Source organism: Etheostoma cragini, chromosome 11 (assembly GCF_013103735.1).
Source record: "Etheostoma cragini isolate CJK2018 chromosome 11, CSU_Ecrag_1.0, whole genome shotgun sequence".
Lineage (NCBI taxonomy): Eukaryota > Metazoa > Chordata > Actinopteri > Perciformes > Percidae > Etheostoma > Etheostoma cragini.
Window position 1 is genome coordinate 23733196 of NC_048417.1, and position 392 is coordinate 23733587.

Here is a 392-nt window from a genome sequence, read left to right on the forward strand (position 1 = left end):
CTGCACCAGGCAGAGAAGACGTTCCACTTCAGGCCATACATCCTCCGTGTAGACAGGGCCCTGGAGCTAAGGAGAGTCCCGACCGCTCCTACAATCAGGCCCGCTTCTAGGTACTGGGCCCCTCAAGGACGAGACCCACAGCCGCCACAGGGCGGGGCAAGGGTGAAGAACCCGGCCTCCTTCCTGGGACAGCAGGTCCCTCCGCAGAGAGACCTGCTGTCCCAGGATTCAGATAGGCCACCACTGCTGTATTGTCGGACCTGACCAGCACGTGGTGACCCAGGGGAGGAGGCAGGAAGCTCCTCAGAGCCCGGAACACGGCCAGCATCTCGAGGTAATTGATGTGCCATGACGAGTGATGCTCCTGCCAAACACCCCCTTGCAGAGCGGTC